Below are 27,847 nucleotides of genomic sequence, written 5' to 3'. Positions count from 1 at the left end.
GCTTTGAGCATCCAAATGGTACCTCCTGACTGTACCTTCCTTGTTCTTCTCCCACAAGACAGAGTAATTATTGCTCTTAGTCCTGAGAGAAAAGGAAGAATCTGTTCATAAATATTCATAATTAAGTGTGTTTTTTTCTGCCTTCATTTATTCTGATGTGAGATGAGGTCAGTAAGTGTACTTATGTCATAAGGATGTTGTGAACATTAAATAGGAAAATCCATCTGAAGCACCTAGCAAGCACTCAATAAGTGTTACCCACAATAATAACAATTATACTCCTAGGCATCTTTGGATCGAGATTGATTCTTGACATCCTTCATGCATTGACCTCATCTCCCACTATTCTCTCAGGTATGATCTGAACTTCAGAAAAATCCACATCTGTCTGATTCTCAAAAGCCAGTGTGCTTCCAATTATATTAACAGGTGTTTGATAGATTAAAACAGAAAATAAGAGGCTGGGGCACCTGGGTGGCTCAGTTGGTTGAGCATCTGACTCTTGATTTTGGCTCAGGTCATGATCTCAGTTCGTGAGATTGAGCCCCACATCAGGCTCTGCACTGAGCATGGAGCCTGCTTAAGATTCTCTCTCTTTGTCTGTCTGTCTGTCTCTCTGTCCCTTTCTCTCTCTATCAAATTTAAAAAAAAGAAAAAGATAAGAGGAATTTTGCAATATGTAGGAAAAAGGAAAATTTCTATTAAGAAAACTTTAATGGAAAAAGTATAATTTCTAGGCTCCAAGTAAAGAAATAGCTGACAGATTTTTTTTTTTAATTTAGTAGATATTCATTCTTAGTAGACCAGGATGCTCATGACTTAAAACCAGTTGGGAGCTGACAGATACAGGGGAACCTGGGAGGTCTGCTGAGGTGAAGCATCAGGTAGAAGAAATTATGTCTGTTAGTTAATTTTGTTGTAACCTGAATGTCCACATGTTCTCTAGCTTGGAGGGAGAGTTCCCACCCTTTAATACCCAGGTAAGTCTGTGGTCCAGTCTGGACACCTCCACAAGAATATGATAATCCTAGGTGATACTGACATATTCTCTTCTGTGTTGTCATTTCTCACTCTGGAATATAGATCTGGGCTTCTCTACCTCTGATCAACCTGAAGAAGATGATGTTAATATTTTATAACTAAATGACCTTGCTAATATTATAAAATGTAAACTGGAATTTTCTTTTAGTGGACTATCCTTTTCCCGGCATTGGAAACTGATTTCTTACATTCACTTTTTGGGTTAACAATCACAAAATACAATATAATCCAGTGGTGAGTGAATGGATTTCCTTAGCAGTTTACAACTTTTATGAATCATGTAATAGTTTTTAGCACTAATGTTACAGACTTTGAGAAGGATATTCATAGGCAATAAACTAATGAGTTGTGTTTGTGTGTGTAACTAAATTCATGCTCATTTTTTCATTCTCTTCTTAATCCTACTACTTATTGTCTTATCATCCTCTTAAGCTTCTCTCAATGCACTCTATTCCATAAAACCTATCCAGATCCTCCCAGCTAGATACGGGATTGTGTTCTTTGAACTTCTGTATAAACAGATGTTTATAAATCTCTCACAGCACCTACTAGATGTCACTTTGTGTAATAGTTATTTGTGTACTTACATTATTCCCCTGCTAGGTTGTATGCTCCTAGAGTCCAGGCTTAAGTGTGTGTTATTAATCTTGCTATAACTTAACCTCCTAATGTAATTCGTTGAATACAGTGAGTGTTTAAATATGTTTGTTAAATTACATTTCTGGGTTAAGATGGGAGGAACTTGGCTAGCTACTTAACAGGCAGCCATTTTTTATACTTGACTGGGGTAGCTCATCAAGAATCTTGAACAGAAGCTTACTGTACCTGAGCACCTGACCTGGACACTGGCTCTGTACCTGGGTGCTGGGGTTTATAATTCATGTAAAACACACAGGTAACAGTCCTTTACAGATAAAGAGATAATGTTGATGAATCTGCGCTACTAATAAAAGAACAAATGACCGGGGCGCCTGGGTGGTGCAGTCGGTTAAGCGTCCGACTTCAGCCAGGTCACGATCTCGCGCTCCGTGAGTTCGAGCCCCGCGTCAGGCTCTGGGCTGACGGCTCGGAGCCTGGAGCCTGTTTCCGATTCTGTGTCTCCCTCTCTCTCTCTCTGCCCCTCCCCCGTTCATGCTCTGTCTCTCTCTGTCCCAAAAATAAATAAAAAACGTTGAAAAAAAAATTTAAAAAGAACAAATGACCTAGAACTTCTCAAAATGTCCTCAGGGTTCATGCAGTAGGAGCACTTATTTAAGTATTTTTCTTTTGATACTTTTAGCACACTTGCCTGAAGTTAATTTCTAGCTACAGCATCTCATTAGAAGAGTGACTGAAAACTTAGGGAATGTTTGAAAGGGGCCGTAAATGGACTAACGTTATACTAAATTCCATGCCATAGTAAAGTGGTCATTTAGCAAAATCCAAGCGGGCGAAATTACAACTAGCACATGTATGTAAATAGATCACTATATTTGTCCTGAGATAGAGTAGGTTCTATATGGCTGAGTGTAGCCTTCAGTGTTCAGATTAGCTGGAATTCACCACATTGAGTAGGAGACTAGCTGTGACCTAGTTGCCTAGGAAGATAGCATTTAATAGAGCAGTGCTTCTTAAACTGTGGTGAAGCACTAGTTTATTTTCTTTGCAATTTAGGTAATTAATATTTTTGTAAAATACAATAATCATAAAAACTAAAAAATGAAATTTAAAAAGACATGCAAAGCACAACCCCCAATTTTTAAATATTATATTCAACAGGCATAAAATTATTCTGTCAAATTGCTGTTCTGTACTTACCTGATCAGGGAACACCTCCAGTCCATGGATCACACTTTGAGTAACACTGGTTTAGAGGATGGACTGTCCTGATATGCCCACATAAGGGTTTAGATTGTCTGTCCATTAACACAATTCAGAGGTCTGTTTGATCCAAATGAGTGCTCAGCAGGGTGGGGCGGCGGTGCTTAGATGGATCAGTCAGTGGATCATGCAACTCTTCATCTCAGGGTTGTGAGTTCAAGCCCTATGTTGGGTGTAGAGATTACTTAAAAATAAAATCTAAACGTACATACATACAGGGGCTCCTGGGTGGCTCAGTTAGTTAAGCATCCGACTTTGGCTCAGATCATCATCTCATGGTTCATGAGTTCGAGCCCCACTTTGGATCCTCTGTCCCCTCCTCTCTCTGTTCTTCTCTCTCTCTCTCTCATTCTCTCTCTTCTCCCCCCCTCAAAAAAATGAATAAACATTTAATATATATATATATAAACAAAATTTAAAAAATACATATATACATACATAAAAAATGAATGTTCAGGGATAATAGGAAAAAATGCTATGTCTTGAGGTGAGACCAGGTCAAAAATTGAGCTTATCCCTCATTCTGTAGGGTGAAAAGACTTGAAGCAGAAAGGAGAGGGTGTAATATAATTGAAATGGTATAGTTAATGATTTTTGGTTTAAGATAGTTGGTAGGGGTAAGATGAAACAGTAAGACTTCCAAAAATATAAGTCCTAAGAGTTCAGGCAAAAGTGAACAGTAAATCCCTGGTCAGATCTGAGGCTGTGGAAGTAAAAATGGAGCAGTAGCAGAAGTATTTACTGAGCCTCTTTTATGTCCTAAATATTGTACACACTAAACACTTTACATATATATTCTAGCTCATTTAATCTTGACAACAATCCTTTGTGGTAGTACTATTAACCTCATTTTTCAGATGAGGAAACGGGCTCCAAGAAGTTGAATGACTTGTCCCAGGATTTTCAGATGGTTGTGATGTGTAACCCAGAGCCTAGATTTGTTAGGTTCTTAAATAATTGTCTAAATACAGTGCTTTTGCAAATCTTGCTTAACATTTTGGGCTGTTGAGTTGAGAGTTATCACTGTCCTTTGATACCAAATAGCCTGTTAACCACTGTTATCAGCCTTTCAACTGCTTTGCCTGAACTTTTTTGGAGATTTGGCCTTAATTCTGATCAACCTGGTTGCTCCATCATTGGAGCAACATAACCCTGTGAAGTGGATTAAACTTAGGGTGGATGCTAACACTGGGGCAGAGCTGCTCAATTCTAATTTTTAGGTGGCATTTTATAAATCTGACTCTAATCATGTGGTTTTCTACTGTCTTCATTGCACATGGTAAAGTATTTCATGTAGGCTGCTTTAAGTCCTGGTGGTGCCATGGTTTTTAAAATAAGCTGACCCTTTGGGCACCTGGCTGGCTTAGTCAGTGGAGTGTGAGATTCTTAATCTTGGGGTTGTAAGTTTGAGTCTCCCATTGGGTGTAGAGATTACTTAAAAATAAAAAAATTAAATTAAATAAACCGACCCTCTAAAAGATTAATTTTATGAAACTATTCAGTGTGAGTTTTCTGTTTAATAAATAGAATAGTAATTATGTACTATTTTTTTCCCACACCAGATTGTAGAGTAAGAACTTGCACACATTGTTCTAAAGAACTGCATACTCCATGCACTATTGGCACTCTATAAATGTTAAATAGTAACTCCTTGGAGAAGAGGGGAAGTCTTTCATTAAAACAGAATACAATGTTTTGGGTGCTTGGGTGGCTCAGTCAGTTAAATGTCTGACTCTTAATTTCAGCTCAGGTCATGATCTCGCAGTTCATCAGTTCGAGCCCTGCATTTGGCTCTGCACTAACAGTGCAGAGCCTGTTTGGTATTCTCTCACTCCCTCTCTCTCTGCCTCTCCTCCACGCTCTCTCTCTCAAACTAAATAAATAAACTTAAAAAAAAAATACAATATTCATTGCCAGTTGAAAAACACGTTCCTAATAAATGAGCCAAATATTTGCAATTGTCTGTTATCCTACATTCATATCCTACATACATATCCTATGTTCTTTGTTGAAATTACCTTTCCTACATGTTACTAAAAATGAATTTTGATTTAAAATGTAGGCCCAGTATTTTTTGTTCTCTGTAACAGCCAAGTACCTTTTGAGTCATTCTTATCTTTTTTTTTTTAAGTTTATTTATTTATTTTGAGAGAGAGAGAGAGAGAGTGAGAGTGTGTGTGTGTGTGTGTGCGCGCGCGCAAGTGGGATAGGGGCAGAGAGAGAGAGGGAGAGAGAGAGAATCCCAAGCAGGTTTCATACTACCAGTGCAGAGCCCGAATCGGGGCTCAAACTCACGAACCATGAGATCATGACCTGAGCTGAAGACAGGCGCTTAACCGACTGGGCCACCCATTCTTACCTTTAACAAGAGAAATCCTACCCTTGAATATATTTCTACGGGAAGCATGAGATTTAAAAGTTACTGTCTTTTGGGGCACCTGGGTGGCTCAGTTGGTTAAGCATCTGGCTTCGGCCCATGTCATGATCTCACACTTTGTGGGTTCGAGCCCTGCATCAGGCTCATTGCTGACAGCTCAGAGCCTGGAGCCTGGAGCCAGGAGCCTGCTTCGGATTCTGTGTCTCCTTCTCTCTCTGCCCCTACTCTGCTCATGCTTTTTCTTTTCTCAAAAATAAACATTAAAAAAAAAGTTACTGTGGTTTTTTTGGGTACATTGTTAGTCTAGTGAAATGGAAGAAGAGTCTGTAATAGGCTTTGACAGTTAAAATTACTTTAACTTATTCAAAGCCAGTTTAATATTGTTCCTTTTTTTTTTTTCCATAGACATTTTGGGTCATGTTAGTTGAAAACAGCCCAAAAGAATCCCCCCCCCCCACCAGGTGAGCAAGACTATCCAGAAAAGAAAGAGCTATGCTATGGTTTTTCTGTCATTTGGGAAAATGGATGTGTGTCTGTCTGTGGAAGGAAGTTCTTTTTTTTTTTTTTTAAACGTTTATTTATTTTTGAGACAGAGACAGACAGAGCATGAACGGGGGAGGGTCAGAGAGAGGGAGACACAGAATCTGAAACAGGCTCCAGGTTCTGAGCTGTCAGCACAGAGCCCAACGCAGGGCTTGAACTCACGGACCACAAGATCATGGCCTGAGCCGAAGTCGGCCACTTAACCGACTGAGCCACCCAGGCACCCCTGTGGAGGGAAGTTCTATAGGTCCCTCATTTCTCCAGTGAACATGTTTGTGCTGCTGCAGGGCTGTGGCCAGATTGCTGCTTTTAGACCAAGTATACTCCTCTGAGCTAACTAGTCAGCACTGCATATTAATGAGTGGTGGTAAGCTCAGTTTTGAAAAATGCCAATGGGATTATTTTTTCCTTTGCAACAACAAATAAATATGAAAAGGCTATATTTCATATTAATTGGAATGATTATTGTTTTCATGGTTTGTCTCTGAGCATATATTAGAATTTTGAAAGCTGAGCTAAAAATGCCCTTTTAGCTATAGTATAGGTTCAATTTTTAGATGAATTGTGAGGATATGTGGGAAGTTATATTTAAGAAAAGCAGCTTTACTGTACTTCCCTGGCCTGCTCTGGGTGACTTTTAACCTATCTTGACTTTAGCAGAGTGAATTAAATTATAAAATAGAACTTTAGGTAGTGGTTAAGAGCCAACTTTTGGCCAGTAAATATTATAGCACTTATGTAAATGGACAATAATAAGCCCCATGCAGTTTTTTTTTTTAAGCAGTTAAAAATAATGGAGGGATGCAGAAATGTTCTGTTTAACTTTGTAGTACGTACTCTGGGAGATTGATAAAGTATAATGCTAATAAGGTGACAACGAAATGTCTGTTCCAAGGCATCGTTACACTCATAAATAACACTTGAGGCAGTGTTTTATAAAAAGTGATTTATGCTAAGTTATTCCTCACAGCAACCTATGTGAGGTAGATATTACTATCCCACTTTCAAATGAGGACATTGAGAGTAAAACTCAGCTTATCTGTAATGGAGCAGTGGTCATCGTGGCAACCTGGCCTTTGATGAAAACACATATACCCATACACCGTGTGTCCCAAGACTGGTGTAATGAGGATGATGGGGGCCATGTGGTAGCATGGGGACTGCAAGTCTGAAATACAACAGGAAAGAGTCCTGCTTCCCAAGTAGAAAGACTCATCCCCACCTTGTCATTTTTCCTTCTTCAGGGGACAATGGAGATGGGTCCCTTTCTTCTCTGACTTCCCATTTCCAAGTCCATTCCTGGTGGGAAGTTTGGGGACAGCTCCCTATTAAAGAGGCTTGCTGTGACTTCAGAAATTACTCATGTTATCAGTTAGAGAGGGAGTCACTATAATTGATTTGTGTAGACTTAGTTCATGGTGACTTCCTGACTGAGGAATTGAAACAAGTGGTGTGGAATTTTGTAAGGCTGTCATGCTTTCTTTCCCTTTCTTGTTCACTGTCTCAGGGCTGAGGAGAAGACGATGAAAATTGTGCATCACACCCTTGGGTCAGAGATTGAGCTACCCAACTATACATTGAGGGGACACTGATTAACTGAAAGGAAACTGCCATTTCTTTTTCCTTCAGTTACCCTGAACTATAATGATAAAGATTCACCAGAGGGAGCTTCAGCAAAATATGCTTTTTAGTCTTGACCTTAATACACATACCTATTCAAAAAAAATACATGTACCTCTTTGAATACAATGTAAATTACCACTTTGCTGATACTGGCTTACATAATTATTTTGTGCAGGTTGATTCCAGTTTACTTTGCATTTAGTCTTGTCCTTGATTTAGGGTAGGAAGGGGAACAATCCAAGTTTATCTGGATAATGAAAGTACAGTCACTATGATAATATGGTTTGTTTTCTGCTTTACCTTGGTGATTAAGTCCAAGTTGTATATATTTGGTGATAGTTTGTGGTGGTATGCCATTACCATAGCAATGAGCTATATTCTTGGTTGCCACTAATTGCCTCTAGAATTATGTGGGTATGAAGGTTTTCTTGTTGAGAATGCATAGTATTTATAGAAAACACAAAAGGGGCTGTGTCAGAGCTACTTTATACAGAACCAACAGTTCCCTGGCTACAGTGACTGAAACAGATGGGTTGGAAGAGTTTACTAGTGACTTATTGCCCTGTCTGGGATTGCTGACAAATGCATATGCTGCTACCTGGCTTCTGGGAAATGCAAAAGGTAAAATGGGCTTTGGCTTTGGAGTATTTCAGTGGAAAATATAGTAGCATGAATGCCTGGTTTCCTGTCCTACTTCTTCATTCAACTACCAAATGGATCGTTTTAATTACCTTCCAGATGTAGCCAAAAAAGAAGTGAGGCAAGCTTCCATGAATGCTAATGGTAGTCCCACACTCCTTTCAAGGATAAAGTAAGTTGTTTTAGCCTTTATTTGTCAGATCAGTTGCTTATATTTTGTATGAAATGTATACATTGTCTTTTCATATTTGAGCCAGTTTGTTTTACCTTGATATCACATTCATCTAATGTAAATGTTGTTCCTTTAAAAAATTGTAGCTTATGTAAGTGCTTATCTGATCCTTAACTACTGGGCAGATGGCTCTATTTCTCTTGCTAAATTGTGATTTGGATTATTTATTTATTTATTTATTTGCCAAAAAAAAAAAAAAATCCAGTTAAAATAGAACATCTCAAGTTTATGGTGAAGCTTTACTAGGCTCAGGGCATGCAATGCTTAGCAACCCTATATAAGTCAACATTTATAGCTGCCATTCATATGAAGAGACTTTCCCTTTTGAAAGTGCTTTATAATGAGCGACATTTGTCTTGTTGTAGGATTTTTTTCCAGCCAAACAATGTATTCTCTCAATGAGTTCTATCACTCCATTGTCATTAAAAATGAATTTTAGCCTAATATTCTATCCTGTTCTTCAGCCAGGTGATCATACATCATAATCTGGCCCTGTTTCATCTTTTCTCCCACCCCCAGGCTATGTCCTAGCTACGCTGAGGACTTGCCCCCCTTGTTCTTGAAACCCAAGCATTCTCATGTCTCAGTGACTTTGCACACACTCTCCCCTCTGCTGGCCTGGAAAGAGCTCTCTGCCCCTACTCTCACAGGTCTGTTTGCCTGAGGAAAGCCTGACTTAGTACAGCTCCAGCATTGCTCTGTGGTGAAGCCTTCTCTGACACAGTTTACCCCCATTGTAGGGACATCTGAGGTATTTCCCTGGTGGGCACATGTCTGTTTCACCATTACAGAGTAGGTTCTTTTTCTCTTTTGTGTTCCCAACACCTGGTGCAATACCAGGTACTCAGTGTATATTTAGGCTGAGAGCCCATAACATTTTTAGACTTTTTTTTAGACCATAATATTTTTAGACTTTATATTGCTAAAGAAGGAAAGAAGGGTGGAACCCATGTTACTCGAAGATGCTGTGAATGATGGCTTTGTATTAAACAACATACTGAAATCATGAATCAATGAACTTGAGACAAAACTGTGAAGCAGGTGAAGAAGCTGGTTCCCTTGGCTTCCCTTGTAAAACTGAATTTATGCATCTCACTGGGGACTAAAACCTTAAAGAAAGAGTGGGGTGCCTGGGTGGCTCAGTCAGTTGAGTGTCCGACTTCGACTCAGGTCACGATCTCGCAGTCTGTGAGTTTGAGCCCTGTGTCAGGCTCTGGGCTGATGGCTTGGAGCCTGGAGCCTGCTTCCGATTCTGTGTCTCCCTCTCTCTCTGACCCTCCCCCATTCATGCTCTGTCTCTCTCTGTCTCAAAAATAAATAAACGTTAAAAAAAATTTTTTAAAGAAAGAATAAATTAAGTATAGACTACTTTTGGGGGTGAGGTATGGAATTTCTGGGGGCCCTAAAACAACCGCACCCCATGTATGCAGATATTTCTATGTAATGACACCAAAAGTCTGAAAGATTTGTTGAGAATAACAGAACCCATACTGTGAAGTGAGAATCACTGGTCTACGTGGTTTACTCTAAATGTTTCTATAATATGAACTATAGAGTACCCAGGATAGATTTTGATGTTATTTTCAGTTTCTCTTCTCTGAAGCTGGTGATAGCCCTGAGTAGCCAGAGAACATTCTGTCATGATCTGGGTTGAACCGTCTTTGTGTTCCACACCACTGACTCTCAAGCCTTCTGTGTGGGGTTATCTGCTGCTGGAGAGTCTTAATTACAAATCATAGAAAAGTAAAAAAGTCTTTGTTTTTTACTGATTTCCTTGCTTACAGCAGTCTCAAAAACCATTTCTTTACACTATATTTCTCTAGAAAGCTGTCATTTCCATAAAAATGCTTTGCCCAGTGCTGGTTGTCCACATTATCAGTTAATGGTGCCATTCTATGCCTTTCTCTTTTCAGTGGTGTCATGGTTAGATCCTTTTTTTTTTTTTTTTTTTTTTTTTTCTGTGAGATGAACATGCTTTGTGCACTGTGTCAATAAGAGGGGTGTTTTAAGCCCTTTTTGAGAGAAGTGCCATTTTCTATTTCCAATTCCAGTTGAAAGCGGATCCCACCCCCCCCCTTCCATTGCATAAAATCATAGTATGTCCTGCTTGGTACCATTAGCTCTGCTCCAATACCAGTAGCTTCTGAGCATCCCTGTTTGAATTTTCTATGCCTAATACCATCTTGAGATATGTGTTTTTTGGTATGGTGGAGACAAGTGGAACAGAGAAGCTACATTTGTACATTGGTTTTAACTATGGAGCAACATTTGAAGAGTTATATTATCTGCTGGGCAGATTTTTTTTAAGTTTTTAATTTTAATTCTACTATAGTCAACATACAGTGTTATATTAGTTTCAGGTGTACAAATAGTGATTCAACAATTCTATACATTACTCAGTGCTCACTATGATTAGTGTTCTCTTTAATCCCTGTCACCTATTTCACCCATCTCCCCTGCCCCCACTTCCCCTCTGGTAACTATCAGTTTGTTCTCTATAGTTAAGAGTCTGTTTCTTGGTTTATCTCTCTCTTTTCCTTAAAAAAATTTTTTTAATGTTTTATTTATTTTTGAGACATAGAGAGACAGAGCATGAGTGGGGGAGGGGCAGAGAGAGAGGGAGACACAGAGTCCAAAGCAGGCTCTCGGCTCTGAGCTGTCAGCACAGAGCCTGATGCGGGCTTCAAACCCACGAACCATTAGATCATGACCTGAGCCAAAGTTGGATGCTTAACTGACTAAGCCATTCAGGTGACCCTCTCTTTTTCTCTCTTTTTTTCCCCCTTTGCTCATTTGTTTTGTTTCTTAAATTTCACATATGAATAAAATCATATGGTATTTGTCTTTCTCTGACTGACTTATTTCACTTTGCATTGTACCCTCTAGCTCCACACATGTCATTGCAAAAAGGATTTCATTCTTTTTATGACTGAATAATATTTCATTATATATATCACTCTTTATCCATTCATCTATCAATGGACAAGGGCTGCTTCCATAATTTGGCTATTGTAAATAATGCTGCTATAAACACAGGGTGCATGTATCCCTTTGAATTAGTGTTTTGTATTTTTTTGGTAAATACCTAATAGTGCAATTACTGGATTGAAGGGTAGTTCTATTTTTAACCCTTCGGGGAACCACCATACTGTTTTCCACAGTGGCCGCACCAGTTTGTATTTTTACCAACAGTGCACAAGCGTTCCTTTTTCTCCACATCCTTGACAACACTTGTTATTTCTCATGTTTTTGATATTAGCCATTGTGACAGGTGTGAGGTGATATCTCATTGTAGTTTTGATACGCATTTCTGCTAGGGAAGTTTTATGGCAAAAATTTTAAAGGCACAATGGAAACAACAGAATGAGAAGAAAAACTCTAGGTGTGATATGAATAGAGACAAAGTAGAATGATTTACTTGGGAAATCTTGTTAGATGCCACTAGGGTCAATAAGTAACTCTCTCCAGGGGTGCCTGGATGGCTCAGTCAGTTGAGTGTCCAACTTCAGCTCAGGTTATGATCTCCCAGTCCATGGGTTTGAGCACCACGTCGGGCTCTGTGCCGACAGCTCAGAGCCTGGAGCCTGCCAGATTCTGTGTCTCCCTCTCTCTCTGCTCCTCCCCACCTCACACACTGTCTCTCCCTCTCAAAAATAAACAAAAACATTAAAAATAAATTTTAAAAAAGTAACTCTCTCCAAATAAGTTTAATGAACTTCCTTTAAGAGGCTTTCCCTTGGTGGCTCTGAAACTTGTACAGAAAACTGTACTCCCAGTCAAAGGAAATAACTTTAGTTCTTTTTTAAATTGAGATATAATTTACGTGCCATAAAATTAATCTTTTCAGTGGCCTTTCATATATTCATGAAGTTGTACAACCATTACCACAGTGTAATTCCAGAACATTTTCACCACCCCACAAGGAAACCCCATTTCCATTAACAGTCACTCTCCATTCCTGCCTCCTACCAGCCTCTCATATCTTCTATCTTTATGGATTTGCCTATTTTGGACACTTTATATAAATGGATTTATATGGTCTGTAACCTTTTGTATCTGGCTTCTTTCACTGAGTATAATGTTTTCAAAGTTCATCCATTTGGAGCATATATCAATATTTCATTCCTTTTTATGGCTGAATTGAAAAACATGGTTTTTTAAATAAAAATCAAAGCCAAATACATTCTGTAACTTTCTGCTATGGAAAATTTTATGGATTGAAATGAATGTTATTACAGGATAGGACCTAAAGCTTGGTCATAGGGAAAGACTGTGCGAATGCTACTGTAATCATAGATTTAGTAACTTGATGCAGCAAGGGAGAGATCGCAGCAGCAGGACTATGGGCATCCAGGAAGACAAAAATCTTTTTATAGGGTTTAGACTTGTGCTGAGTGATTCTAGAAGGGACTGGGGAAGAGGCGACCAACACTGGATTGAGTGGCATCATGACACAGGGGCAGTTTAGTAATTGGGTATCTCAGCAATCTTTGCTTAGGGTGGGGGAAGAATAAAGAGGGGCCAGGGAAGTCATTGAGAAGAAAACAGGATCCATAGTAGGAGTGGTTTTGCAGCTCTGGTTTGGCCTTAGGAGAAATATTGTTTTTTGTTGGCCGTGCCTCTGGCCTTGACTGAGTCTACCAGAAATACTGCAGCGCAGATTTTCATGCTCTCACGTTAGGGGGATATGCTCTGGTTCTGAGATTATAGAAAAGATAGACTTGGCATGACCAGGCAAGTAAGATGCAACCAAACAACCAAATAGGACTGACCATTTAACCATTGTCATGACATTCCTTAGATTAAAATCTCTTTAAAGATATTCTGGCAGAATAATTAGGAATTATTGGAGGGTAGGGAGTAGGACTTCTCAACCAATTTGCTTGTATGATTAAGCACCTTTTATTCACTGCCTGCCTTGTGATGACCTTCATGCTAGGCATTTTGTATGTATTTTCTCTTGTAGGGTTAAACAATAGTGAATAGTTCATCTTTCTCATTCAGCCAAAAGAGTATGTATAAACATGACTGAATTAGTCTATATTGTCATTCATTTGTAAACACTTTAGTGAGTGCTAGGCTCTAGGAATGAATAAGACATGGTCCCTGCCCAAGAGATTGAACAGTGCTATTCAATAGAACATTCTGTGATAATGACAATATTTTGTGTAGTCCAATACAAGAGTAGCCACATGTGCATCTCAAACACTTGAAATGTGGCTCATGAGACTGAGGAACTAAATTTTGATTTTTATTTATTTTTGATTAAACATTAATAGTGGCATATGAGACTAATGGCTATCACATTAGCACTGCTCTAGAAATTCACAAATGAGAGAAAGAAACACAAGTGCTCACAATTCATGGTGTGATGTGGCTCCAACACAGGTTTTAGAAGCTCAATAAAGTGTTCTAGAAGCTCAAAAGACAGCCTCTGGTGGTAGAGACACCAGAGAAAACACCCAGGGAAGGGGAGGGAGCATGAAAAATGAGACTTAAAAACAAAATAAAAATAATAGTAATAACAATAATTATTATTTTGTCAGAGGATGAGGAGAAGTTGAGTGGGTTCATTCTAGGCAAAAGGCATAGTCTGCAAAAACATTGAGGCATTAAAAATGTGTATACAAGGTCAAGAAAAGGTGTGTGGCTTGGTAGGGTCTAACTGTAGGTTACTGTAATGTTACCACAATATGACATAGCCCCTATGGCAAAGGTGTAATTGAACAGATTAAAAACGAATTTAACATTTTTGGCATTTATTTTGTTGTATACATTGTTAGAGAAGCTACCACATTTATCATTTAAAATAGATACATAAATTGCCATTATGATCCTCATTTCACAGAAAACTGAGCCCTACAAAGGTAAAGGAATTTGCCTGAGGACACAGAGTGAATGGAAAGAGCTAGGATTTGAATCAGGCTTATTTGATTTCAGAGATCAATCCTCTCCATCAATGACTCTACATTTCACAATTTAAATTTTTCTTAGTTTGAAATTGTGATGCATTTCCTTGGGTATGCCTTCCATGATTCATTCAGACCACACTATAAGTCTTCTACAAATTTTTTCTTTAATATTCTGATTTCATATTTAACATTTTTTTCTGGCTAAGAGACTGATGTTATAACATATCTATTTTGTTTGTATATCTAAGCATTTCACAAGCTTGGGTTTTGGAAATAGCTGTCTTGGCAATTTCCCTTCTTTTTCAGTATATTTATGGCACTAGGAGCCTTTTATATCGTAAAATGGGGTGGTTAGGGAATTAAATTGGAGGACCCAGTCCATTCATGCCCAAATTTGAATGAGCTCCTATGACCATCATGCCCAGAGAATTCTTCCTTCCGTGGGGAAGGTTGGAAATGGCTTGTTATTTGAGCCTCTCCACATCTTACCCTAAAGGTCATGACCCTGGGCTCTGACTTCTTTCTTCCTTTTTGCCCTTTCCTCAAAGTGAATCTTAGTGACTCGGTAGAGGCTTTGCTTTTCTTAACCAAGAGGAGCTAGATCTCTACACCTGTTTGGCAGGCATGGTCATGTCCTGAAAATACCCCTTCCTGGTTGAGGAAGTACTTGTGATCTGCAAGGACGTTTTTGTTTTGTTTTGTTTTGTTTTGTTTCCTTTTAGACTCGAAAGAACTCACTTGATGTTACTTGCTGAATTTCCCTAAAAGTCCATCTCAACGTCATAGCAAGGTGTAGCTAACATTTATACTTGCCAGGCCTGGAGAATAAGAAGTGTAATAAATAGCATCTGCTTCAAGGGGCACACCCTCCACTGCTAACACAGGATCGAGACTAAGGAATAGAACAGGCAGTACTAGAGGATCTGAGAGGATATAGCCAATATCCAGGGGTGGAGACAGCTTCACAGGGGAAGAGGGACTGGCGTCAGGTCTTACAAGAAGGGCAGAACTTACCTGAGCAGAGAAGGGGTGGTCTGTATGTGGAATACTGCCTGGGCAAAGGTAGGGAGTAGAGGGAATCATGGAAAAATGGTTTGGCTGAAACAGAAAATACAACCCTGGTGGCAGATTAAGATCACATGGAGAAGGGGCTCCTGGCTGGCTCAGTTGGAAGAGTATGTGACCTTTGATCTCAGGGTTGTGAGTTCGAGACCCACATTGGCTGTGGAGATTACTAAAAAAATTAAGTAAACTTGAAAAGAAATTGCAAGGAAAACTTTAAAAACTCCCCTAAAGATTCTGATTGAGCTGAGAGGTAGCCTAGGCATCCAGATTTTTTAAAGTTTTACAGGTGATTTTAATGTACAGCTGCTGTGGAAGACCATTGCAACAATCTCTTTACTCTGAGTGTGCTCATCAAACCAGCATACCTTGCCCCACCTGGAGGCTAGTTAGAAATGCTGAATGAATCTCAGGGAATTGGAATTTACATTTTTACAGGAGCCCTGGTGGCCCTATGCACAGTAAAGTTTGACAAATACTGCTGTAGAGAAAATGTGAGAAATACGGTTGAAGGTGGCAGATTACCTAACCAGATTTTCCCAGCCCCTGTGCTGGGCTAGGAATGAATTATAGGTGGGTAGTGATGTTGCTTTCCCCTCAAGCCATTAGGGAAGCTTATACTTCTTGTTGGCAAGAAGTCTCCTCTGGTTATCTGTAATGTGTTTCACAAATACTCTTGAATTTTCTCTGGGCGCCTTGAGGGAAAAAAGGCAGGGAATCACCAGCTAGTGCTGGACTGTACTCTGTCAGTAGTGGGAGATCCCCTGAAGATTTTTTATCAAAGGATGTTTTGTGTACCTCCTTTTGTTCTAGGAAGATTTTCCTGAGAGAGACCTATAGAATGGACTGGGAAGGGGTGCTCTAGGGTGAGAGGACAGAGGACAATTGCAACAATTCACATGCAAGGTGACAGTGGACAAGAGTAAAGAGTGTGGTTATGTTTAGGAATTTGAATAACACTTTAAAACCCATCCCCAAATCTTCAGAGCTTGGAAAGAACTACAAAGATTCTTTTGTACCGTTTTGGAGACACCTTGTAACTTTTTGTTTTGTTTCCATTTTTTCTTGTGGGGCGTTCTCCCAAAGCTTGAGGAAAGTTTCTGATGATTAAAATCTACTTGGCATAAATAAGGTCATAAACATTCAGCCCTCACTCTGCAGGATCCCCTAGTTCTTGGTGGGTGGGATCATCTGACTTGAGGGTTATTAGTGATTTCAAAGGAGAAAGGAAAACAATGATGGTCATCATTTGGTGAATAGGCAGCCAGGGAGAATTTCAGGAAATGGAGAGGTTAAAAGTCCAAGTATGAAAGACTTGCTGTATTGGGGGACTCAGAGCCATACATTTGATTTGGGACAATACTTATGGGGGAACCTGGATATTCTAGGAATAATTTTGTGAAAAAAATGTTTAAATTATTGGTGCAAAAAATTGCTTATTCTTCAAGGCCAAGCTTAAGTTGTTCCCTTCCATGAATTCCTCCTTGTAACGCCAGTTTATGGCTTGTTGTCTCTCTCTCTCTCATTTTCTAAAATTCTCTCTAATGAGTCAACAAGTGTATTTTTTAGTCCTGATACTTGAAAAGTACTGTAGTGTGTACTTCTTTTCTAGCAACTCACTTAGGGTTGATTTTATTTTTCTCATTTATGAATGTATATTTATGAATGTATCCTGTCCCTCTAAACAAAATATAAGCTCCTTGAGGACATGGACCATGTCTAATTCTACTTTGTTTTTTCTGGGAATTTGTGACTTTATGAAACATCTGTTTTCATGGGTGCTCGTAATTGAATATGAACAATTAAAAATAATTTGCCATATACTTCTTTGTTTTCCAAATTTGTTGATGTTTCTTCAGAAAAAAAAAAAGGCTAAAGAGTCTTCCAAAATATGTAAACATGCAGTGTGCATTTTAAACTATATTCTGTAGTTTAAAATTAAGCTAAAATAGTACTATTAGATAAATGTTGGAATCTTTATGTATTTTTAGTGATTCATTTCAAAAGAGGAGGTTTTAAAAAATTATAGAAGTATAGTATCCTAGTATATATCCCTGGTTTTGTAATCTTTTTATATGGTGCCTATTTTTCCTTAGTTGCTTTTCTCATCTTGCCATTTGGGTTTCCTTTTTCTTTTTTCTCTCTGTTTGAAAGTGATACCATTTGTTGTAGGTTCCTGGCCATGTTTATAGTCAAGAGTGTCAGTAGTCATGTGAGTACTGGATATGACCCACTAACATAGTTAAGCAGAGTGTATTTTATGGAAAGTCTATTGAATGGAAGTGCTTTAACGATTTTGTTTAGCTTCAAATCGTGACATGCCTTTTTCATGCCTTTTCTTGGAATTTTCTTGCCCAAATTCAAAAGCCATATTTATATTTTGAAACTTGGAATGCCAAAAAATTGTGTCACCTGAATTTTGGGGGGAGAGGGAAATTATTTTAATTCTAGTCAATCATGATACTTGACATTATGGGAAAAGAAGTGTGCATTACATATAGAAAACCAGCTAGAGCTTGACCAAAAAGAGTGAAGCTGCTATACCAAGATACCAAGATGAAATTAAAAAAAAAAAAAAAAAAAAAATCCCAAGATGGGGAAAACCTTTTTAAAGAATTCCTTAATGAATCAATCAGTAGTTTATATCCTTGAAGAATTTTTTATGGTATAATAATGAACATTTATAACAGAACAAAAATAACCCATTTCCTAACATTAGCCTCTCTGCCTACGGAGGTCATAAAAGTTGTTAATGCAGATGAGGCTGCCTTCTGTTGTGGGATGCTAATAGGAAATGGATCATTGCAGTTTATGGGGCACTTAGCCATTTTGGTTCATGATAAATGACTGACTTCAAGTGACATTCCTTCACTGGTTTCTCACTATTCATCACCTGAAAGAATGGAACCCAAACATGAAGTTGATTTTGAAGTTGTCAAGAGTTTCACTGTGGTATAAAATCTACCATAAGCCAATGTTTTAATTGATTTAGGAAGAAATAGTATGAATGAAGATGCTTATAAATACTTTATACTCCTATTTTCTTTCGTTCAAAAGCCAGTTTTGTAACTCTGTTTTATCCTGCTCTAGCTTCTGTTACCTTGTCCTCTTCCCTTCCCCCTCTCCAAACATTCTCTGGTTTTGAAAACTCCCTAGATTTTATCTTCGCAGATGCTTTGATGTAATTACATTGTTTTGTTCTATAAAATCAGTCCAAAATAAGCAGAAAGAATGGAACATATTTCCAACTGATATGTTCACCTACATGCCAGACATTATACAAAACTGGTGTGGAAAACTTCTTTTGTGTGCTATTTTCACTGTGTTCTTGCTGTTATCTATTTTTTCCTCTTTCTCCTCTTTTTTCTTGAAATATTACCCCTCACCCCAACACACAACATCCATGAGTAGGGAGGAAGAAGGCTACCTATTTGAATAAGGTCATGTTACCACATTATCCTACAATTAGGCTCTTGCTCTTAGAAAATTATTCTCTAGCTTATTTTCAGGGAGGCCCTGCTGGCACTGTAAGGGTTACCCAAGACCTAGTCAGGTCTAATGTATGCTTAAAGGATGCTTGAGTTTTTCCTGTATTGTCTTTATGTTTGGAATGGAGAGCCTGCGTTTAACTCAGTATGCATGATGCTATCCATTTGCTGGCATTTGGAGAGTGATATATGGCAGAATGCTGTTTGGAAAAGAAAATGTAAATGTGCTTACAGATTGCCTAAGAATCATTTAGTGTAATTGAGATAAATTTGCCATTTATTTTATTGGTTCTTAAAGGAATTTTGACCTCCCTTATCTGTGTGCATTGTTGGAGTGTTGGTGACTACAGGTTATTTAGTTTGCTTTGTAGAACTTAACAGGAGGAAGCACATCCTTGGTGGCTTTACTTGAGGTGCTGGTATCCTGGAAGGGAAGCCTGCAAAACTAACCTCCAAGAGGCTGTCTTTTGACACAGACATTTTAGTTTATAGGAGATTCCCCTGAGAGCCCAACCACCTCTTTTAGCAAATGTTATCTGAGTATGCATTGTTCACAAAGAACTTTAGGCTAATATATTGAAAGTATTGGAGTTGTCTGAACTCTTTCATGTTCTAGAATCCCAGGCACTGGTGACATTTTAGGAGAGAGCCTAGAAGTGGTAGAACTGAAATATTAATTAGGTCTCCTATGGTCACTTTTTTCTACTGAAAGCCTAGGAATGGTTCATGGGACATAGTTTGATTACCTGGTTTTAGTTAAATCCTGTCAATCTTTTATGGCTGGCTGTGATACCTGATTAGAAAAAACAACACATCTTGTTTTCACATTTGTTGAATGAGCAGTCACTAGTTTAGAATACTTATTTAGCTTGGCTCACACCAATTACCAAATCTTTAAAATGGCCAGTTCTAATATGCTCACTAATCTATTAAAATTGTTGAAACATATCCACAATTTAATTTTTGGTCTGCTTTTGCATGGTGTGGCCACTGGTGGCACAGAGGCTGGGGCTGGGAGGAAGTTGCTAAAGGGAGGAGACAGAAGGAGAGATAAGAGAAAGAAGCTGCAAGAAGATAGGCTAAGATGCCCTGGTAGACTAGAAACTTATGGCAGCATTAACCACTTCTTAACTCTGGCATATTAAAGTGAGCATTGATGGCCTTCACTTTCTTCCTTTTTCTTCTTCTTCTTTTAACCTTCTCTCCTCCATATGTGGGTATAAGTCTGTTGAAACTAAGGAAAAACGGACTAAGGTCTAAGATGAACAATTATTTCTGGGAAAGGAGGGGAGTAGATCAGAAGAAACACACCTCACCACCCAAAGAAAGTCTTTGGAATGAATTGTAGTGTTAGGCTTTTTCAAAGAGATGGAAGTTTTGTATTCACAGGATTTTAATGATCACTTTTCATCTGTGTGGCCAAGCCTTTTTGAATGCAGTGTGTTCTTGAAGTCTAGGCCATCACCTGGATACCTTGAAGGTAAAACTTGCAGGTATTGTCATGTGTTACACTCATACAGAAACCACCAAATTATCTCTCAGAATTAAACTAAAAATAGAAAAATTACTGTTCTGTGGGAGTTTTTAAATTCTGAAATTTATTGAAAATAAAAGGACTAAACTATTAAACTATTTTAATAACTAAACTATTTTTCAGAGGCTTTCTAATTGGTTTTGAAATTCTCACTAAAAATAGGTTAGCTGTTAATGATTTTCTCTCTTCACTTACTGATTTGAAGGTGTGATGTTAGTTTTACCCTGTAGGCTGTGACTTTGCTTCTTTGCACTTCAAAAAGATCTGAGGTCACTGATTATGACTTTGCCACTTCCTGCCCTATTGTCCTTACAAACGGGTTTTGTGAATTTAGACCTTACTGTAAAGAAACCAGCCCAAGGAAAAATTCTTGATATTTGCATGTCTATTATATTCAGCATTTTTGGTTTTTATTTGAATCTGTTTGATTGTACAATTTATAAGAAATACTACTGAGACTTCAGAGTTCCTCTTAAGAGAGCTGAAATGCCTTTCGCTTCTTTCTTTTCATAGTGGATCAGTGAATTATGGAGTAAGAGCCAATCAACCAGGAGACTGTGGAGAAATGACCAGTTAGAAGATGTTTACATTTCTATGAAATTCTGTTGACCTATAACTCCCCCGCCAAAGGGGTAGGGGGAGCATTATTAACACCTTTGAGTCAGTTGCTCCTCATAGAATTTGGTCTTCTTTTGATGTAGCAGGACTGATAGACCTTTCCTGCATGCCACTTCATAGATATCATCTGTGAGCCACTATTGTGTTCAGGCTTGAGCTAGCAAACTAGTGCATCTGGTTCTGACTCAGTCAGGTATTTCAAATCTTCATTAGCTAAGCCTGGATTACTGTTTTCCTCACTGTGGTAGTTCTCTGCAACAAATAATTATCAGGCATATAGTTTTGGTGGAGGAATACTTGAGCTAAGTTGGTAGGAGCATCAAGCAAACAAATCAAAGGTGATATTTTGGTTTTTGGTTTTATGATGACTACTTCACATCATCTTGTCTTTTTTTTTTTTTCCAGCACTTCAGTAAGTGAGGCACAATAGCCTATAAATTTGAACACACAATCCCTACTTCTCCAGTGTATGCTTCTTTTTTGTTTTTTAAAGTTTATTCATTTTGAGAGAGAGACAGAGACAGAAAGAGAGAGAGCATGAGAGGGGGAAGGGCAGAGAGAGAGAGAGAGAGAGAGAGAGAGAGCAGGGGAAGGGCAGAAAGAGAGGCAGAGACAGAATTCCAAGCAGGCTCTGCACTGTCAGCAGAACCAGACATGGGGCTCGAATTCATGAACTGTGAGATCATGACCTGAGCTGAAACCAAAACCTGGACACTTAACTGACTAAGCCACCCAGGTGCCCTTGCCTGTATGTTTCCAATAACATTTTTCATTTAGGATTAAAAAAAAAAAAAAAGTATCGGGGCTCCTGAGTGGTTGGGCATCTGACTTTGGCTCAGGATATGATCTCACTGTTTGGGATTTCAAGCCCCACATGGGGCTTGCTGCTGTCAACGCAGAGCCAGCTTTGGATTCTCTGTCCCCCTCTTGCCTCTCCCTGGCTCATGCTCCCTCTCCCTCAAAAATAAGTAAACATTTATAAAAATAATAAAAATGAAAACAAAAATTAAGAAGTATGTCTGACCTTTCCCCAGAATTCCAGAAAAATAGATAACAACTGCCTACTTTATATTTCCATTTGAATATCTAAATAGGTATCTCAAATATTATATATACAAAATGCAACTCTTGATTTTTTTTTAACATAACCACCCCCCCAACTTTATACCTCCTTTCTCCCATTTTTACCCCTTCAGTTTATAAAAATGACTAGTTGCTCAAGTCAAAAACCTAGGAGTTATTTTTTTTTTTTTTTTTTTTCAACGTTTTTTATTTTTATTTTTGGGACAGAGAGAGACAGAGCATGAACGGGGGAGGGGCAGAGAGAGAGGGAGACACAGAATCGGAAACAGGCTCCAGGCTCCGAGCCATCAGCCCAGAGCCTGATGCGGGGCTCGAACTCACGGACTGCGAGATCGTGACCTGGCTGAAGTCGGACGCTTAACCGACTGCGCCACCCAGGCGCCCCTAGGAGTTATTTTTTAATTTTTTTTCTTTCTTAGAACATATCCCCTCTTTCAATCTGCTGGCAGGAATATCTCTAGAATAGGTCCCCAGTCTGTACTCATCTTCCCACATAATATTTTCCCCATCATGGTTGCAGCTACCATCTTCTCTTACTTGAGTGATCTGCAATGGCCTTCTCCCTCCTACAATCTCTTCTCTATTCAGAGTCAGAGTGATTCTTTTAAGGCAGAGATCAGATCCTCCCTGTCTCAAAAGCCTACAGCAACTTCCCATCACTCTGAAAAAAAAATCCAAATTCCTTGCCTTTGCAAGGCCCAGCATGGTCTGGTTTCTGGCTACCTCTGCTGTCTTATCTCCTATCACTTTCCTCTTACATACTGACCTTCTCACTATTCCTCAGGCATCCCCAGCCTATTCCCACCTCAGGGCTTTTACCTTAGCTCTTCTCTGTCCTGGAATGCTCTTTCCCCAGGTCTTCACATGACTGACTCCTTCCTACTATTCAAGCTTTACCTAAAATGTCAACTCCTCAGAGAGGCCTTCTTAAACATCTCATCTAAATTATGTACCTCTCTCCCCTGTTACTCTTCATCCCACTATCTATTTTATTTTATTCCCAGCAAAAATTATTATCTGAAGTTCTTATTTATTTACCTATTTATTGTAGTTCACCCTCTCCCTTAGAATGTAAGCTCCACAAGGGCAAGGAACCCCTTATCTGTCTTGTTTGTTGATGTATCCTCAGTATGTGTAACATTGTCTGATATGCGCAGTATGTGCTCAATAAATATTTATTATTGTGGGGTACCTGGGTGTCTCAGTGGGTTAAGCATCTGACTCTTGATTTCCTCTTGGGTCATGACCGCATGGTTCCTGAGTTTGGCCTGCATTGGACTCTCTGCTGACAGTGTGGAGCCTGCTTGGGATTCTTTCTCCCTCTTTTCCCCCTTCCCCGGCTTGTGTGTGCTCTCTCTCTCTCTCTCAAAATAAATAAATAAAATTAAAAAAAAAAAAAGGAGTTAATTTAAAAAATATTTAATGGTTGAATTAGTGAATAAGAATATTTAGGCCCATGAAGAATATAAGCTACTAAATCATTATGTATTATATTTTAGTGAGAATGTTTGTGTCATATTTTCATGGTAATTAAGTGGCCCAAAGGCAAGGGAATGGCTTTCTCTTCCAATTATTCTAGTAATCTGGAACAAGGCAGAAGAGATTGGCAATCACAGTCAGTTGGCTTTCCTTCTTGCAGTATCTGTTCATATAAACTGGACATCATTTATCAGCTGTGCATATCTTTTGTTTGTAACTTGGTGTGAGTGTTGTATGCCTGAACAACAGTACAAAGCGTACTCCTTGTAGATAAGAGTCTGAAATTGTGGTAAGTACTCATTATGATGAGAACAGCTTGCACTGAACAAGGAATAGCCATACATATGTCTCTCTCAAGAAAGAAAACATCAAATTCTAGATTGAGTCTGGTAAACAGCAATAAATTTAATTGTACATGTTCTGAATATTTAGTTATTTTCCAGGAATTGATAAATATATAGATAACAAATACATATTTATTTTGTGAATGTAAATCTCTGCAAATCAAGTATAATTAATTGGATGTATGTCTATAATTAAGACAGAGAGGAAAAAACAGAGATATTTTTCTTTGCTTTGCTGTATTTTGATAATAAATGTCAGTAGGCCACAGGCCATATAGACTCATCAAAATTAAAATATGGTAAAGATGAGCTTTTCTCACTGACTTTCTTTATAAATTTCCTAGTCTTCAAATGTCTATTCTGCATGGTAGTAATTTTTCCTTTAGGAATTTTGGATTCCCTCCCTCCATTCCACTGGCAAAACCCCAAATACTGACTTCTGCTGTGTTCTCTAATAAGAGATGCTTTAGTTATATGCAGCAGTACAATAATCCTTTGATCAATTCCCCTGGTGGGAAGAACCACCATTTTCGTCTTTTCCCGGGAGTCTAAAGTTGTGGCTGAACTTCAGGTCTGGCAGAATTCAGGTGTAATATCTCTGTAATTTGAGCTTAACTTTCCTTTTAATTGGGATTTGATTTTGACCCAGATGAAATCTTATTTTTAAATTAGTGCAGTAATCCTAACATTCAGATTTTAACCATCAATAAAGAATGAATTTAAAAGTGATTCTTTCTCATGAGATCATGGATAAATTGATCATGAATTGGCATCTTAAAGATTTCCGAACACTACCAGTGCAGGGATAGCAATCACCTATTGCCCCTTCTGATCTCCTTTCCACCCTTCTCTACCCTCCCTCTTTCTACCCAGGAGGCTGCCTGTGAGGGCTACACAGGGGCTCCTGTGCCCTCTGACTTCCGCCAATGGCAGAGTCCCAGCAGGAGATTCAAGGGAGGGAGGAGAATGAGGTCAGGCTAATTATTCTCCTGGTTCCCTCCTTGTGGGGTTGCCTTGGGCTGCCTGTGCCCCTCGACCTAAGGTCATGGTTCTTCACTATATGACTTTTCTCCTTTTGGGTTCCTGTAATCAATCCTTCCTCTCTTTTCCCTTAGGAGTGGTAACAGTTCTGCTGCTACCAACCCCAAATTACAGCTGTATCCCTTGTAGTTCCCCTACATGGATCCATAGCTTTGCAAATTGTCCTTTTAAATAAGTCTCTGGAAATTATCCTTATTTGAATGTGCCATTGGTTTCCTGTTGGGACCCTGTCTGATGCAAATGCTATCATTTCTTAGATTTTGGATACTAGCAACTATTTTTGACCAATTACATACTATACAGAGATCACCTAAGTAGTCAGTGGAGCAGACACAAAATAAAAGGAAAGGTCTGCCTTCTGGGGGATCTATCATGTGAGATAGACAAGCTTCTCCTTTACCTTATTCAGTATTCAGTCAACATTTATTGAATAGCTGCTGTAAACCAGACATGGTATATGAATCTGAGGCAAATATAGAGGTGAACACTGTTTGATCTTTGTTACTATGTATCTCTATTTTAACTGTGTATTTACTATTAAATACTTGAGAGCTTTCTCAAGTATTTCTTAAATACTTAAGAAAGTAGAAAATTACCAGCCTGTCTGGTTGTGCCTGATGCTCGGTCCTGACCTGTTCTGTTCTTACTTCCCAACTCTTTAGTTCTGTACAGTGACCTCTGTGATTTTCAAGCATGACTATTTCCTGAGCCCATAACAGGACCTCTTTTGTGCCTTCATCTCTCTGAATGGAATCTTGTAGAGTGTCAAGGAAACCCTTCTGGAAAGAGACAGAAGATTTCAGTAGAGTATAAGTCTTTTCTTTATGTTAGCATTGGGTACAACATATTTGGTTGGGAGCACTTCGGAAGAAGGGGTGTATGATTAAATAGATTTGGGCAATTGTCTTTAAAAAATTTCTTCACTGTAGAAGACTGGTGACTTTTGGGGCATTTTGGGAAAACTTGCTGTGTATAATTGAGTTGTTTCCACTAGAACCTCAGGTTGTAGTAATTTTTCCCTGCATGCCTAACAACCCAGAAGAGCTGTAAGGGTCAGAAGACACAGAATTAGGCAGGTCAAGAAGGATGTGGCACTCCTATCCTGTGCTGGGGGAGGAATGTATGTGAGTGACCCTGTGTAGTTAGTAAGGCCTTGTGGTCATCTTTAACATCATCATGTGATGATGTTCTGGCAACCCTGTACCTTGTGTTCCTAACAGGAGACATCAGCAATTTACATGATAGCCACTGTTCTTCTGGATATTTCTGGGGATGGGATGGGGGCTTTGTACCCTATGATGACCTAGTTTGAGTAAATTCCAAGTGCCATAGGGGCACCAGAAGGAAACTCACTGCACCTTCCTGAAGGACTGGGACTTGTTTTGTTTTTAAGATTTTATTTGTAAGTACTCTCTATACCTAACATGGGGCTCTAACTCACAATCCCAAGACCAAGAGTTGCATGCTCCTCTGAGTAGTGATGAAAAAGTTGTGATAGGCTGTGCAAGGGTTTTGTGGAAACCTTTTACTCTCTAGTCTCCTTTTGTTACTCTACCTCCTGTTCCAAGTGTTTCTCAACTCTTTTTTTTTTTTCTTGACTTATCTTGCTCTTTCTTTGTGGGTGAACAAAACATGATCGGTAGTTGTATGGTTTCATCTAAACCAGAGTCTGGGAACATCTGGAGACATTTTTGGTTGTCACAAAGGGGAGAGTGCTACTGGCATCAGTGCGTAGAGGCCAGGGACGCTGCTAAACAGCCTACAATGCACAGAAAAGCCCCCCCACCCCCCACCCCATGAAGACTCTTCTGGCCCCAAACATTAATAGTTCCAAGGTTGAGAAATGCTAATCTAGACTCTAATCTGTTCAATAGAACTTTCTATGATGATGGAAATGCTCTATACAGTACTCATTACTTTTTGTGGCTATTGAACATTTGATTTGTGGCTTATAAAACTGAGGAACTAAATTTTTAATTTAATTTTATTTTAGTGACACAATACCTAGAGGTTACAATAGACAGTGCAAATCTAGACCAGGGGTTTCCTGTCTGAATATGTTGGCTTACAAATGATGAGCAGAAGATGGTGGTACCTGAAAGCAGGAGGGTCAATAAGGGAATTTAGGGGAAGCTGCAAGGGGAGTGTCTTCCAAGAAGCCCTGATTCTGAAGGTAGTTTTGGTCTCCGGTGGACAAGACGGAAGGTGTAGAGGGGCCCTGTCATCAGGAAATTTATCTGAGGCAGAGCCCAGAAAGTCATGTAGTGCCTTGTGTTTGAAAGATTAAGCCCATATTTATTTCAGAATGGACAGAGAGTTGGATAAATTGTCTAGAAGGAAGAAGAAACTTAAGTTAGTGCATAAAAAATATATATATAGAGAGAAGAGAAGATAGTGGCCAAAGTAATGAGGAAAGAGGATAAAGAGATGTGAAAGGAGAAAAGATAACCCATGTTGGGAGTGGAGCTGGAAGAAAAATGTGGACCAGGTAGGTGAAGGGCAGCTTTGTGGAAGAAAATTAGTTATCAATTCTCCACTCCCTCCTCCTTTCCTCCATTTAGCTTCACTAAATTTTTCTTCTTTTTCTCCTCCCCTTCCTCCTCCTCTTCTTTTTCTCCTCCTCCCCCTCCTCTCCCCTCTCCCCTCCCTCTCCTCTGTCTTCTTTTGTAGCCAGGTATATCATTTACGGTTCCAGGAGGAAACACATGCCATGCTCAAACTGGAATGGTTTGTGTTCATAAAGTGACTACTTATGAAGGTGTAGGCAGAATGTAGAGCAGCAAAGGGGTAGTACAGGACCCCAAGCTGGCCACAGAGGTGTGTTCTTATCACTCCTAGACCCGAGGTGCTAGGGGAGGGAGCCACAGAAGTTTCAGAGATCAAATTAGGGGAATCTCTGGTGTTCTATTAGGCTAGGGGGAATATGGGAGGAGTAAAGAATAAGAATTAGATAAGTAAGGGCACGTGGGTG

The 27,847-nt window shown here is 39.0% G+C and overlaps 1 protein-coding gene and 1 pseudogene across 5 annotated transcripts in view; both read left to right on the top strand.

Annotated features, from left to right (window-relative positions):
* Positions 1-27,847, top strand: part of GREB1L (GREB1 like retinoic acid receptor coactivator) — a 280,943-nt gene that overhangs the window by 41,219 nt on the left and 211,877 nt on the right. The window contains exon 1 of one of the 5 annotated variants that reach the window (XM_058692543.1): positions 8,161-8,255. The exons of the other annotated variants lie outside the window; for them this stretch is intronic. The gene's annotated coding sequence lies outside the window, so the exon portion shown is untranslated. Of the gene's footprint in view, positions 1-8,160; positions 8,256-27,847 lie in introns of those variants that run through there. 5 annotated transcript variants of the gene reach the window in all.
* LOC131489597 (tigger transposable element-derived protein 1-like) overlaps positions 8,158-27,847 on the top strand; it is a 39,423-nt pseudogene continuing 19,733 nt past the window's right edge.

This window comes from Neofelis nebulosa, chromosome 11, assembly GCF_028018385.1.
Source record: "Neofelis nebulosa isolate mNeoNeb1 chromosome 11, mNeoNeb1.pri, whole genome shotgun sequence".
Taxonomy (NCBI): Eukaryota; Metazoa; Chordata; class Mammalia; order Carnivora; family Felidae; genus Neofelis; species Neofelis nebulosa.
This window is presented reverse-complemented; position numbering and strand designations above follow the sequence as displayed.